The sequence below is a fragment of the Adiantum capillus-veneris genome, chromosome 8, assembly GCF_014529385.1.
Source record: "Adiantum capillus-veneris isolate H3 chromosome 8, ASM1452938v2, whole genome shotgun sequence".
In the NCBI taxonomy this organism is placed as follows: Eukaryota; Viridiplantae; Streptophyta; class Polypodiopsida; order Polypodiales; family Pteridaceae; genus Adiantum; species Adiantum capillus-veneris.
Genome location: NC_140938.1, coordinates 37,905,699 through 37,918,136, shown reverse-complemented (window position 1 = coordinate 37,918,136; position 12,438 = coordinate 37,905,699).

Here is a 12,438-nt window from a genome sequence, read left to right as displayed (position 1 = left end):
AAAACACTTCGGACTTTGTCTTAAGTGGATACACCCATGCATACCTGGAGTAATCATCAATGAAAGTCACGAAGTAAAGGTAATTGCCCAAGGATGGAGTTTGCATGGGTACACTAACATCACTATGCACAAGCTGCAACCTGCATCTGGCCCTAACTAAACCATCCTTTGGAAACTTCAAACGTTGCATCTTACGCAAAATACAGCCTTCACAAACTTGTTTGACAGGTGCTTCAAGAGGCGGCAAAGAAGCAACCATATCAGATATTTGCAAACGTAGTAAATTGGTAAAATTCAAATGCCCAAAACATGCAGCCAAAGTTTTGCATCTGAAATAGCCTTTGAATCCACAACTGTATTTGTAAAATTTTGCCAACACTTGTCATACAACCCACGACATAAAATGCCAAATGCAACAATTTCATCATCAAAACTGAGATCATGTGCTGTACATCTATTATCCACAAATTTGACTGCAAGTCCAAGTCTAGCTAGTGCAAATATAGACAAAAGATTCTTCTTGATCCTAAGTACATTCAATGCATCAACAAGTGTGAAAAAATTGCCTTTTGCAGTAGAGAGCACAATCTTTCCAACTTCCTTGACCGGATAAGAGGCATCGTTGGCACAAGTGATTGAATTCCCATGAGGAACATCCTCAAGAGAGGTAAACAAGTCACGATGAGAGGTAATGTCCTATGTAGCACCACTGTCAAAGTACCGCACTTGAGCATCTGCTAGAACTGACAAACATGCATCATAGATAGAAGGATCATAAGTGCACTCTGCACTAAAAGCCCATTCTGCATCAACATCAGCATCTTAGTCTCCTTTCATAGAGGACTCAACAATAGCTGCTTTTGTTGTGGAACTTGCAATAGTAGTGGAACCAACCTCTTTCTTCTTAGCATCTTTGGCCTTAAACTTAGGACACTGCTTAATCAAATGATTGTTAGCTTTACAATAATGGAAACACATATTCTTTTTGCCCTTATCACCAAAATTGCGATACGAATTGCTGTCAATAGAATCATTAGGAACAATGATTTATCATTCGCAAAAGAACCATGAGAAGTGGTTGCATTGCTGTTACCACCTTTTCTTTGAGCAAAAATAAAGGCATGTTCAACTTCATGTTGTCCAGTTTGGTTTTTTTGGAAAGTGACTCTCGCAACAACAAACTGCATAATGCATCAAACTTGACAACTTCTGGATTTCCTTGGGTCATGAGTCTCCAAGTACTAGGAAAAGTCTGGCAAGAACTTTCTGGCAAAGCATCAAGAACAGTCTGCACAAGGGAACTGTCAAAAATGACTTCGCCTATAGAAATAAGTTGCTCATTGATATCATTGACACCAGCAAGGAAAGTTTCCATGTCATCTTCCTCATGCATAATCTTTGACTCCATCTCTTTACACAATAATGCAAATTTTGCCTTAATGCGACAGATGTTGCTAAACAAATGTGAACAGTAATAGTTCGCTTCATAGAGAATGCAATCAATGCATAAGCATCTGTATCTTTTTCATCCCAATGAGCTTTCTCAGCCATAGGAAAAACAACTATGACAATAGCAATTCTGCCACCAAAACCTACAACATCCTCAACATCGCCTATATCCTCAGAACCAGAACGTATATCAATGCCCTGCACAATGTTCCAAACACCCTTTGACACAAGGACATATTGCATCATGTAAGCCCACATAGGATACTTGTCCCCATCCGATCTGTCCTCAGAAGAAAACATCTTAAACACATCTGTGTTGTTGTCGACCATGGCGAATGCGTGCACTTGATGTGAAAACTGCCGAAAAAGAGGAGAAACAAAGCAGGAACAATACGTGCTATATAGCACAAATTATAGAGGGCTGTAAGGGACTTGTTATGCAGAAAGCGGCATTGACAAAAATTTTGCTCAAAATGACAAAATAGCCTGCACAGTAGTGCCTGTAGTGGAAACGAAGGCCGAAATGAGCCCAAATAAAAAATCTAAGCAGATCGAGCTCTACTAGTTCTTCCAAAATATTTGTCGACCAATGGATGCTCACCAAAGCTCCCAAAACTCGGAGAAAGTGAGCAGGCGTATCCTGGAGCTTCTAGCAACTAAGCTTGGGAGGATGCAACCTGCTCTATTACCAATTGTTGGAATTTAGGTTGCAAGAAAACACACACAACTTGGAGAAGACGAAGGAATCTCAAGCCACACAACAGAGTGTTTTACTTTGTGTGCAACGGAAAGATAAGATAGCCCTAAAGTGATGGGCCTATATACAATGCACGGGGAAAAAACCTCCTAGTGAGGGAATAAATGCCCCGACAGTCCTAAGTGTGTTAACACACATCACTACCACATGTATATGGTAACAGTATTACAAGTCACTGTTTTTCATCACGTATGGTGTTGACAAGTCAACCTTTCAACAACACTTCCACAAAGATTCCATGAAGATTCCTCAAAGATTCTCTAAAGATTCCATATGAAGATGCTGATGAAGTGATGAAGATGAAGATGGATGTTGTAATGTGAAGATACAAGCTCATGGAAATCATCGAATATCCCGTTATTATTATTTTGAGCCATTACGGCCACTTTTGTAATGTTTACGAGAACTTCATATTTTAAGTCGGCAATTGTATTTTGGCCACAGATGCTTGTTGGATGAGCAAAGCCAGCTCACGGTGTTGTAATTAAGCTCTATAGAAGCCTAGGGACAAATAAGGTCATTTTGGTCGGACATTAGGTTTTCTAAGGCTTAGTATATAAGCCAAAACGAAACGCTTTGTAAGGAGACTTCTAATAATCTGATCTATTGTCTGTGAGTGAGCGTACTGTGTTACTGTGTATGAGAGAGAGTGAGAGCTTCTTCTTGACGCTACGCGCGTACCAATGGTCGGAATCGAGTGCGGAGAAGTGTAGCGTGTTGCCCCCGACGAGAGCTACGCGCCAATACTTACATTGCGCGCGTACGGTCCGGTTTTGCGAGCTCCATCTACGAGCTTCATCTGGTGATTCGGTGAGCATACCTTGTCCGTTTCTGCATTTCACCATATCCAAGCTGACGGGAGCAAAGCGAACCCCGAACCTCGACAGCCTCTAAAACACCGGGGACCGAATGGCGCGCCTCGAGCCTGTCATGGTAAAGCAAACAGGGGGCACCACCTAGCTTCAACGGCTAGGACGCAAACAACACACCACCATAGCAAAGTTTTTATCCAAGAGAGATGGATGCTTGGGAGTAATGATGAAGAGGAAAGGGAATGAGATCAAGTGAGAGAGAGAGAGAGAGAGAGTGAGGGAGGGGGTATAGCGGCTTAGTAGTTAGGCACCACAAAAGGATGGCGAATCCGCACACCCTTCACACATACACAAGCTCACTCCAAAACACAAGACTAGGTGGCGATTCCGCACACCTCACATGGGCAAAACATTGCAAGAAAACATACTCACAAAACCTCAAGCTTTATTTAGAGAATAAGGTGATGAAATGGGGAGCATAGGGTAGGGGAATGAGAAGGGAGAGAGTGGTAGAGCACATGGCGGATAGGTGGGAGTTGATGGCGAAGACTCGCACGAGGATTATGGCCATCATCCTTCATTTAGTTGCCCTTCATCTTCCATAGCCAAGGGTGTAGAGGTCATGCTCAAGACAAGCATGGTGATTGTGGTGATGGTGATGGTGTGGGTGTGTGTGTGTGCACTAGGCACACACAGTGCATAGTGTGTTCTTTGGTGATGTTGTGTGTTTTTGTGTGATGGTGACCCCTCTTTATATAGGGGAGGAGGGGGGGGAGAAATTCTAGAATTTAGAAATGAAGAAATCATTATCTACATAGGCCATGTGACTGTGGGCCCCACTTGTCTGGCTGTGTGTATATGTGCCAGAACATCAGTCTCATGAGAGAGAGACTAAGAGAGAGAGATGGGTTGATGAAAAAAGTGAGAGGTGACATGGAGAATAAAGTAATTACAAGAGGGGAGTGTGTTCAGAGGTGAATCTGTGTGCAGATGTGTGTGAACACAAGAAAAATCAGGTAACCACCGGGTGGGGATGGGTCTGTGGACACCTTTTTTAGTGAAACTGAGTGTGTGTGAGTGTGGGGGAGGTTATTTAGCTACAAGACAAGAGACATGGCGCCCTTTAGAGAGAGAGGGGGGTATTTGGGTCATGGGATATGATAGGAGAGAGAAAGAGGGGGTGGGGTATACTATTTTGGAAGATAGGGTAAGTTGCATGTGAGTTAGGGTGCATTATTGGTGAGTTATAATGCATTATTGGTGAGAGGTGGGGTAGCTTGAGGGGAGAGAGAAAGGAGAAAGGACAAAGGGAAGAGAGAGGGGGTTGACCTTTTGAGTGGAGGAGAGGAAAAGGGACACCCGGCGGGGCAACAGTGAAGAAAAAGGAGGCAAGGTGGGGATGGGCTGCCCCGCAGGCATGAGGTGGCCTATTTTACCTTTCTCATATATTTCCATAATCATACTTTATTTTTTTTTCTTACTTTTTCCAATGTCTTTTATCACTCCCTCCCTAAGAGGGGGTTTTCATGGGGTGGGGACGAGAGAAGAGGGGTATGGGAGCTTGGCTTGTGAAAAGCCCCCATCATTAGCCCTCCCCTTTTAGCTAGAGGCATTCATGTCTCTAGCTCATCTGTTTGATCATTATCGTCGGAGGTGGCGGCTGATGGTGTGTCCTCATCTGGAATGTCAATAGGTGGAGCCTGGTCAAATCGAAGAAAATAAGGTTTAAGTCGCCAACCATTTACCCTGGTTTTATGAAGTTTTCGTTAAGCCTCCATAAGCCGGTAGCTTCCATTGGCATACTTTTTCCTGACGATGAAAGGACCTTCCCATCAGAGTAGGAGTTTCTTATCCTTGCGCGTGTCGAAGCGATCGTCGTAGCGGAGCACCAATATTCCTTTCTTCAATTCTTTTTTCCGGAGATGCTCGTTAAAGCTAAGCCGTCTATGCTCTGCTTGTGCTGCATAATAATTTATTGCTTCTTCTCTGTCCAGCTGCAGTCTTTCCAAGTTGATGATGTGATCTCTCAAATGCATGTTGGGCTGTTGAAGCTGGCTTGCCATTACTCTGAGACTTTGTAGTTGCACTTCAATGGGCAAGATTGCCTCCTTACCAAATACTAGATGATACGGTGTGAATCCCAAGGATGTACGAAATGAAGTTCTGTAGGCCCATAAAGCTGGTAGTAGATACTTATCCTAGTCTCCAGGATGATTGTTTACCTGCTTGGTAATAATTTAAAAAACCATTCCATTTACCTTTTCAACTAGGCCATTACATTGAGGGTAATATGGTGAAGAGTGCCTCCTTGTAATGCCCAGTTTCTGCATTAATTCTCCTATCAAGTCTGCTCTGAAACCTGTCCCTCTATCAGAGATGATCTCTAAAGGTGTGCCAAACCTACAACATATGTGCTCGTAGATAAATTTAGCTACCTCTACCGCTGTGATTCTAGTGGTGGTTGTAGCCTCTGCCCATCTAGTCATGTAGTCGACCCCCATGATAATGTAGAATTTTCCTGAGTTGGCCCTAGGTAATGGCCCAATGGCATCGATACCCCATTTTTCAAATGGGCCATATGAGAGAATAGGTGTCTGTGGTTCAGGCATAAGTGACCTAGTGCCGGCCTTTTGACACAACTTACATGTTTTGCACCAGTGGTGTACATCACGGTTGAGGCTAAGCCATATGAAGCCTGCCTGCAAGATTTTCCTACTTGTTATGTCTAGGGCAAAGTGACCACCACAAACCCCGTCGTGACAGCTAGCAATTACTCCCGTGATTTCCTGAGAGAGAGGGACCTTCCTGAGTATTTGGTCCTTACCCTTACAGTACAAACCGTCATTGATGAGTTGATACCTTGTGGCCTTCCGCGTCAGCCATTGCTTCTGTCCCTTTGTTAAATCTGATGGGCATTCCCCTGTTTCCAAAAAATGCATGATGTCAGGCAAGGCATCACTTCCTTGAAATAGAGGGAGCTTTAGTTTTATTGCTCCAACCACCACTTCCTGTAGTCTTTCACTTGCTAGGGCATCTGCTTCTTGGTTTTGAGCCCTTGGGATATGGTGTATTTGAACTTCTTCAAACTTACCCAACAAGGTTTTTACACCACTTAAGTGAATCCTTAAACTAGGATTCTTGCATGTCCATGCTCCATTTACTTGCCTTACCAGAAGTAGAGCATCCCCAAATACATTAAGGCGTTGTACACATTGCGAGACGCAGCATTGTAGACCCTTGGTTAGTGATGCATACTCAGCTTCATTGTTAGAATGTGAATCTAACAATTGGCCCAACGAAAATACCTTTGTCCCTTTGTCATCAAAGACCACTATGCCTGCAGCTGCTTTGTTGGACGCTCGCTTGTAGGCTCCATCAAAGTAGAGAGAGTATGCTCCTTCTACCATCGGTGGTACTGGAGGTAATCGGACTTCTCCTTCCTTAGATTGCTTCTCCTTCCTTTCAAAGACTTGGTAGGTCATGAGTCCCCCCAAACTTGCCCTTGTCGTGCTTTCTACCTGTACCGTGTAGTCAAACTCTTGCAGACGAACTAGCCATTTAGTAATTCTAGCAGACACATCCATGTGTTGTACAACATAGGGAAATATTTCATCCGTGGTTAGAATCACAAATTGCTTACGCAGCAAATATGACCTAAACTTTGTAGTTGCAAATCTAAGAGCTAGGACTAAGTGTTCCACATGGGTGAAACCTTTCTCTCCTGCTGTCATCATTCGACTAGAGAAGTAGATTGGCCTCATGAAAGATGTCGTCGTATCCTTTTGGAGTAGCACAGCCCCCAATGAGTCATCACCAACACTTGAGGTGACATAGAATTTTTCATCCCACTTAGGTGGTGAGATAGTTGGCAGAGTGGCTAAGACCTCCTTTACCTTGTTGTAGTGATGCTCGCTTTCCTCGTCCCAAGTGAAAGTTGATCTTTGAGTGAGTTGTTGCAGTGGTAGAACAAGTTGTGATAGTAGATGTATGAATCTACTTAAGTACCTCACCTTCTGTAGAAAAGAGACCAGTTGACGTGCGGTCGTTGGTGAAGGTAGGGCTATGAGTGCGGACACCTTACTTGGGTCGGCGTTGATACCTTTTGCTGAAATTTCATGGCCTAGTAGAATGACATTATTCTCCCCAATGTGGCATTTATCCACATTTAATTGCCCACCTAGGCTCTGCAACCTGGCCAAACCTTCAATTACCTTTTCTAAATGTGAAATACGGGAGCTATATATACAAAAATCATCAATGAACACTCTTATGGATGTTCCAAAGAACGGTTGAAAAACATATGTGACATATCTTTGGAATGTGGCAGGTGCATTTGTGAGACCAAATGGCATAACCCTGTATGCAAAACAACCCCATGGCATGATAAAAGTGGTTTTTAGCTGATCTTCCAAGGCTATGCATATTTGAAAGTATCCAGAATAACCATCACAGACGGTATAACATTCAAAACCCGCTACTTCATTCAGAATTTCATCCAAGAAAGGGAGAGGAAAGTGGTCTCTCTTTGTAGCTGCATTTAGTGGTTTGTAGTCAACACAGACCCTCCACTTACCATTCTTTTTAGGCGTCACCACTACGGGTGACACCCATTCTGAGTTTTCTACAGGATAGATGAATCCCGCCTCCAGCAGTTTCCTTACCTCGGCCAAGAGTGCCTTTTCTTGTATGACCCCCAGTCGTCGTAGCTTTTGCACAACTGGTTTTACCCCTTCCTTCAACTTAATATGATGTTTCACCACTGTAATGCCTGTGATTCTTTCATAGTTGTCAATGAACAGGTTAGGAAATCCCATCAACATTTGCAAAAAACTATCTTTCTCCTCAAGTGTTAATTCCGTAGACAACATACCCTTCAACCTACTTCCTCCTAGGCTAGGTGATTTGCTCTCCTCTTCATTGGGTTGCCCTTTTGGTGATGGATCACCAGTTGTGCTTACCATTTGTGGATCCTTCATAATGATACCCATCACATCAATGGAACTGTCACTTTCGTCGGTGGATGTGGTCTCCTCCTCAGAACTAGAAGATTCGCTAGTGGTTTCATCTGCCGATGTTTCCAGATTCATTTGCTTCTGCTTGCCAATCCTCATGTCGTAGTAGATTGTCTCCCCTTTCTTACCGGTCATGCGTAGAAGGCCAGTACCCCAATCCTGTTTTGCCTTCATGGCCATCAACCATGGCCTTCCCAAAATTAGTGGATAGCCCTCCCTCTTAGTAGGCATTACAAAAACATCTACCTCTACCTCAGTGTTGAAAGCTTTGATTTTCACGGCACTTACCACACCCACACACTTTACTTTTGCGTTGTTTGCCATCTTTGCCTTGCATGGAGAAGGCCTGTCAACCTCGAGCCCTAATCGAAGCATCATAGCTTCGTTCATTACACAGATTTGTGCACCTCCATCAATGTAGGTGTTTCCAACCCTCTTTCCTTTTATGTTTACGTCGACAATTGGAAGGATGTCATCCATGTTGCATCCCGAAATTGCTCCGGCTACCTTTGTTTTGGAGTGTTTTGTACTTACCATTTTAGACCATTGTCGCCTTACTTTTGGTGCAAGATGTAGCAGCTGTGGCCATGTAATCTTCGGTCCTTGCTCTGCCACATCCAATGTTAGATCATAGGGCTTAGAACTTTCCCCTAGCTGGAAGTCGGTGATGCCCAATTTCCGTCGTGGCTTGGATGGCCTCTTGCTAGTTTCTCCTCTCATGCTTCTCTCATCATCTGATTGTGTAGCTTTCTTCCTCCTAGCTCTTTTCACAGTCATGGCTTCAAGTGGTTCTAAAAAGGTTACCTTCTCCTTACCCTTGTCCCTCTCCTTTGCTCTGGGTGGATCCACTACTATGGCTTTTCCTTTCTCTTCTAGCCTTATGATGTTTACAGGGCGATCAGGTGGTGGGGCTGGTGGAAGAGGTGGGATGGATGCTTGTAGTGGTGTCTGGGGTGGACGTAGAATTTGTGTTGGTGGGGGTGGTGCTCGGGGTGGGGGTGTTCTTTCTCTAGGGGGTGACAATTGGTTCCTCCTACCTCCTCTATTATAGTTTTGTCGTGGTTTGGGACAGTAGTACATACCGTGACTGTCTTCTCCGCAGTTGTAGCAATGATACTCCCTGTTTTGTCGTCGTGCTCTTCCAGGGTCTTGATCTCTTTCTTGACTCCTCCCTTGTTGTATTAAGTGGACAGACAAATTCTGCAGTTGGTCAGTAATATGGGCCAACATATCTTGTTGGTCATCTCTTACCCCAAGAGCCGGTGGTGGTGGTGGAATGGTGGCTGTCGTAGTTGCTGGTCGACGCGATGTTCCTGATTCTGTTGACTCGGTTTCTTTGGCTTTCATTCGCAGCTTCTTGTCTTTAAGGCGAGCAATCTCAACGGCTAACTCGTACGTAGCCGGGAATCTACCTTTCACCTTCTCCTTGAGAAGCGGCCATAAGCCATGCGTGAACCGATCTTTTTTTAGGAAATCGGGTGCAGCTTCCCCCATGGCCAGTGACTCAACCCACCGTTCCCACAAATCCACAAATTTGGACTCATAGGTGGCATATCTAAAAGACCCTCCTGCTTCAAGTCTCTCAACTTGTCCCACAACTTTTCTGAAGTGGTACCTCCCCCAAAGCGCCTCTTAAAAGCGGTTTTTAAGGGTTCCCAGTCATCCTTGGTTGCTTGTGGAAGTGCATTGTACCATGATCTAGCTTCTAGCTTCATGAGATGCTTAAAGATTCTAACCCGAGATTCATCCGTATCTTTGTTGCTCACTACACATGCTACTTCAAAGTCATCTAGGAAGTCTGTTACCAAATCCTCCCCCTTCTTTCCTTTAAATGTTGGAAATGCTACGCTTGCCATGATTACTGAGAGAGAGCTAGAAAGACACACTGCTTAACTTGCAAAAGTTTTTTTCTTCTTTACAAGGAGGCGTGTATACCCTGTTATACTAGGACATAGATTAAAACTTCAAACGGTACATTGCCTTGTACCAAAGGTAAGACAAATGGTTGATCTGATGCCAGAACCTCCAAAAACCGCTCCCCACCTGGCATGGTGTCAATGACGTGCTGGTAGTGAGCCTTCAAATCCAGTATTACCTTGATTGAGCGTACACGTGTTGGTATGTGTGATCTGTCTTGAGGTAGGTTGTACTGATTCATGTGAAGCTTAGAGGTGCTTAGTCACTGTCCAAGCTTGTGGGAGAGGGTGGTGTTCTTTCCTGAAACAAACTCAGTAGATCCCTAGTTTCTCTAGTGAGAGTGTGAGCCAATGCTTCCGTTATCTGTGCTGCAGCATCAGGTGCGACTTGAAAACTGACTGTGATAATTACCTCGGTGACTTGAGTTACCCGATTCTCAAAGTAGAATAGTGTTGATTCTCTATTGTGTAGAGCTCCTTCCATTTTGTTGTTGTGGGTTGGTTGTAGGTTGCGGACATGGTTTCGACCTTCTCCTTCTTCTTCTTGGCACTTGGCCTATGTATATCCACTGGGTTTGGCGTGTTGGTTGACTCTCCCACTGCAAATTGATTACCGTTACGCCTGGCACTCGAGCTTCGATGGAGATGCGGAGTTCGTCTAGTTGTGCTTGGAGCTCTTCTTCTTCTGTCGTCCAATTAGCAAATCCTGCTAGCCATTCATCCATTCACAATAGTTTAAGGGTTTCAGTCTTGTAAACTGAAGGGTTTCATGAAAAGATCCTCAGTGGGGGCACCAAATGACGGGAGCAAAGCGAACCCCGAACCCCGACGGCCTCTAAAACACCGGGGACCGAATGGCGCGCCTCGAGCCTGTCATGGTAAAGCAAACAGGGGGCACCACCTAGCTTCAGCGGCTAGGACGCAAACAACACACCACCATAACAAAGTTTTCATCCAAGAGAGATGGATGCTTGGGAGTAATGATGAAGAGGAAAGGGAATGAGATCAAGTGAGAGAGAGAGAGAGAGAGAGAGAGAGAGAGAGAGAGAGAGAGTGAGGGAGGGGGTATAGCGGCTTAGTACTTAGGCACCACAAAAGGATGACGAATCCGCACACCCTTCACACATACACAAGCTCACTCTAAAACACAAGACTAGGTGGCAATTCCGCACACCTCACATGGGCAAAACATTGCAAGAAAACATACTCACAAAACCTCAAGCTTTATTTAGAGAATAAGGCGATGAAATGGGGAGCATAGGGTAGGGGAATGAGAAGGGAGAGAGTGGTAGAGCACATGGCGGATAGGTGGGAGTTGATGGCGAAGACTCGCACGAGGATTATGGCCATCATCCTTCATTTAGTTGCCCTTCATCTTCCATAGCCAAGGGTGTAGAGGTCATGCTCAAGACAAGCATGGTGATTGTGGTGATGGTGATGGTGTGGGTGTGTGTGTGTGCACTAGGCACACACAGTGCATAGTGTGTTCTTTGGTGATGTTGTGTGTTTTTGTGTGATGGTGACCCCTCTTTATATAGGGGAGGAGGGGGGGGAGAAATTCTAGAATTTAGAAATGAAGAAATCATTATCTACATAGGCCATGTGACTGTGGGCCCCACTTGTCTGGCTGTGTGTATATGTGCCAGAACAGCAGTCTCATGAGAGAGAGACTAAGAGAGAGAGATGGGTTGATGAAAAAAGTGAGAGGTGACATGGAGAATAAAGTAATTACAAGAGGGGAGAGAGGGGAGTGTGTTCAGAGGTGAATCTGTGTGCAGATGTGTGTGAACACAAGAAAAATCAGGTAACCATCGGGTGGGGATGGATTTGTGGGCACCTTTTTTAGTGAAACTGAGTGTGTGTGAGTGTGGGGGAGGTTATTTAGCTACAAGACAAGAGACATGGCGCCCTTTAGAGAGAGAGGGGGGTATTTGGGTCATGGGATATGATAGGAGAGAGAAAGAGGGGGTGGGGTATACTATTTTGGAAGATAGGGTAAGTTGCATGTGAGTTAGGGTGCATTATTGGTGAGTTATAATGCATTATTGGTGAGAGGTGGGGTAGCTTGAGGGGAGAGAGAAAGGAGAAAGGACAAAGGGAAGAGAGAGGGGGTTGACCTTTTGAGTGGAGGAGAGGAAAAGGGACACCCGGCGGGGCAACAGTGAAGAAAAAGGAGGCAAGGTGGGGATGGGCTGCCCCGCAGGCATGAGGTGGCCTATTTTACCTTTCTCATATATTTCCATAATCATACTTTATTTTTTTTTCTTACTTTTTCCAATGTCTTTTATCACTCCCTCCCTAAGAGGGGGTTTTCATGGGGTGGGGACGAGAGAAGAGGGGTATGGGAGCTTGGCTTGTGAAAAGCCCCCATCAACGCGTTCGCATTGAGTAGAGCTACACATTAGGCACTTTAGTTTTCGAAAACGAGGACCTGCAAATTTCAGCCATACATCCTACGAGATTTTGCACCGGGTGTTTTGGGTTGAGATTTT